Source organism: Limulus polyphemus, unplaced genomic scaffold (genome assembly GCF_000517525.1).
Source record: "Limulus polyphemus unplaced genomic scaffold, Limulus_polyphemus-2.1.2 Scaffold80716, whole genome shotgun sequence".
Taxonomy (NCBI): Eukaryota; Metazoa; Arthropoda; class Merostomata; order Xiphosura; family Limulidae; genus Limulus; species Limulus polyphemus.
Window position 1 is genome coordinate 1 of NW_013746312.1, and position 3,339 is coordinate 3,339.

Consider the following 3,339-nt stretch of genomic DNA (forward strand, 5'->3'; position numbering starts at 1 on the left):
GTAGTAGGTACGTATCTATGTCACTTGTAGGTTTGTAGTAGGTACGTATCTATATTACTTGTAGGTTTGTAGTAGGAACGTATCTATATTACTTGTAGGTTTGTAGTAGGTACGTATCTATGTCACTTGTAGGTTTGTAGTAGGTAAGTATCTATGTCACTTGTAGGTTTGTAGTGGGTACGTATCTATGTTACTTGTAGGTTTGTAGTAGGTACATATCTATATTACTTGTAGGTTTGTAGTAGGTACGTATCTATGTCACTTGTAGGTTTGTAGTAGGTACGTATCTATGTCACTTGTAGGTTTGTAGTAGGTACGTATCTATGTCACTTGTAGGTTTGTAGTGGGTACGTATCTATGTCACTTGTAGGTTTGTAGTGGGTACGTATCTATGTCACTTGTAGGTTTGTAGTAGGTACGTATCTATATTGCTTGTAGGTTTGTAGTAGGAACGTATCTATATTACTTGTAGGTTTGTAGTAGGTATGTATTTATATTACTTGTAGGTATTAATGTGCTTTATTTCAGTAACATTTTAAAGAAGAGAAGTATTATTAATGTGCTTTATTTCAGTAACATTTTAAGGAAAAGAAGTATTATTAATGTGCTTTATTTCAGTAACATTTTAAGGAAGTGAAGTATTATTAATGTGTTTTTTTTCAGTAACATTTTAAGGAAAAGAAGTATTATTAATGTGCTTTATTTCAGTAACATTTTGAGGAAGAGAAGTATTATTTCATAGAGAAATTTGGAAATCACATTTTCGTTAAATTACCCTTTTCTTTTATGTGTAACATAATTTCCAACCAAAATCTTCAAAACTTCTTATTTTAGGGACCTTTCACGCCTTTCTTGACTGAACTAATGTATCAAAACTTGAGACACCTGGTGGCAGATTATGCAGATAGAGAAGATACAGGCAGCATCCATTATCTTCTGTTCCCACAACCAGAGTGAGTGTGATTGAAATGATACATTTTTTTTTAATGGCAATTTTAAATCAATAGAAAGTTTTGTTGTAAAAGTCCAAAATAAAGATATAAATGCAGGTACTAGCAGTATTTATTTGTTTTGTGGTTGAATCATTTTGTACAAATGTTATGTAACAGATAAAAAAAAAAAAAGATAAATTTTTCAGATCACCGAGTTAAACAGTGTGGAGGAGTTTTTGTTTAAATAAAATTGAAAATTGTGTTCTTATAAACAGCTGGAGTTAGGCTTTTGTTACTACAGATACATAGAATATGCTTTTAGTTATTTTTAAAGCTGTGATGAATGGTTCAGAAACCTAAAATTAGTAATGTGTTGTTCTTGTAACAGTGAGTTTATAGATATTTTTATTGATATGTAAAAGGAATTTCATGCTTTGCTCTTCAACAAAAAAAGAGATATATTTAACAGTTCTTCCAGTGATGTTCTTTTTTTATTGTTACTTCATGAAACATTTATATTACAAAGTTATCTGTAATAATTCCGATCCACACCTAACAAAGTACTAATATGTAACTGACACGTTTATTTTATAAAGAGTACTAGGTTTATTATAAAGAGTAAACCAGCTATAATAAGAAATAGTTTCCATCAAGTGATATAGGCATCTTAAGAAGAACAATTAGTTCTGACTTTGTTCAATAAGTACAAACAAAAAATATCTAAAGTGAACGTTGTTTTTATAGCCTAAATGATATGGCTAGCTGTAACATCAAAGTTTAACAGTATCCTCTAGATTGCACTTCAACAAATATAACAGAGAGCTGATTAGACAGAAAAGTTGATAAATATTTGTAATAAACTCGTGGTTTTTTGTTGATGCTGACTTGATCACTAGGTACAACTAAGTTTACTAGTTACTGCAACGAGACAACATTACTTTATAATGTAACAAGTTAAGTGTTGAGATCACTAGGTACAGCTAAGTTTACTAGTTACTGCAACCAGACAACATTACTTTATAATGTAACAAGTTAAGTGTTGAGATCACCAGGCACAACTAAGTTTACTAGTGTTACTACAGCCAGGCAACATTACTTTATAATGTAACAAGTTAAGTGTTGAGATCACTAGGTACAGCTAAGTTTACTACTGTTACTACAGCCAGGCAACATTACTTTATAATGTAACAAGTTAAGTGTTGAGATCACTAGGTACAGCTAAGTCTACTACTGTAACTACAGCCAGGCAACATTACTTTGAACTTGTTACATTAGTAAACTTAGCTGTACCTAGTGATCTCAACACTTTGCTGTTACTATAACCAGAAAACTTTATAGTGTAACAAGTTAAGTGTTGAGATCACCAGGTACAACTAAGTTTACTAGTTACTGCAACCAGACAACATTACTTTATAATGTAACAAGTTGAGATCACTAGGTACAGCTAAGTTTACTACTGTAACTACAGCCAGACAACATTACTTTATAATTTAATAAGTGTTGATCACTAGGTACAACTAAGTTTACTGCTGTTAGTACAGCCAGGCAACATTACTTTATAATTTAATAAGTGTTGATCACTAGGTACAACTAAGTTTACTGCTGTTAGTACAGCCAGGCAACATTACTTTGTAATGTAACAAGTTAAGTGTTGAGATCACTAGGTACAGCTAAGTTTACTACTGTTACTACAGCCAGGCAACATTACAAGATGTGGACTCAGAGAAACTGCTAAGTTAACTTCAATCTTGTATTTCAGAGAAGAGCTAATCAACAGAGAAGTGGAACGAAGAGTGGCTAGAATGCAGACAGTGGTAGAAGCTGGCCGGCTTGTTAGAGATAGGAAAACCTTACCCCTGAAAGTTAGTTGCTATCCATATTAATATCTAAACATACAAAGGAAAGGAATATATTTAAAACAGAAAGTACTCTTAAATTTTTGTGGACATTATAAAGTTAAAATTATTTATGATTTCTCAAATTAGGTCATATCTGTTTCGATAAAAGTGAAGTTATTAAAATGGTTACAGTAAAATTTTTATTGTTATTGTCTAGAAAGAGTCAATTATACAACAATTTGAAATATTTACATTCCTTATGACACAGTTATTTCTTTAAACAAACTCTTCTCATGAACAATTTGGGTTATAAACGTACGTGTTACAGTACCCATTTAATGAACTGTTTGTGTTATAAACCTACGTGTTACAGTACCCACTTAATGAACTGTTTTTGTTATAAACCTACATGCTACAGTACCCACTTAATGAACAATTTGGGTTATAAACCTGCACGTTACAGTACCCATTTAATGACCTGTTTGTGTTATAAACCTGCACGTTACAGTACCCATTTAATGACCTGTTTGTGTTATAAACCTATGTGTTACAGTACCCACTTAATGAAC

General features: G+C 31.7%; 1 long non-coding RNA gene across 1 annotated transcript; it reads left to right on the forward strand.

The window, feature by feature from the left end:
* The first annotated feature begins 817 nt into the window (after positions 1 to 817).
* LOC111084582 lies at positions 818 to 3,180 on the forward strand. Its single transcript, XR_002609625.1, has 3 exons — positions 818 to 953; positions 2,692 to 2,794; positions 3,144 to 3,180. It is a non-coding gene; the product is annotated as an uncharacterized LOC111084582 (long non-coding RNA).
* Positions 3,181 to 3,339: the final 159 nt, after the last annotated feature.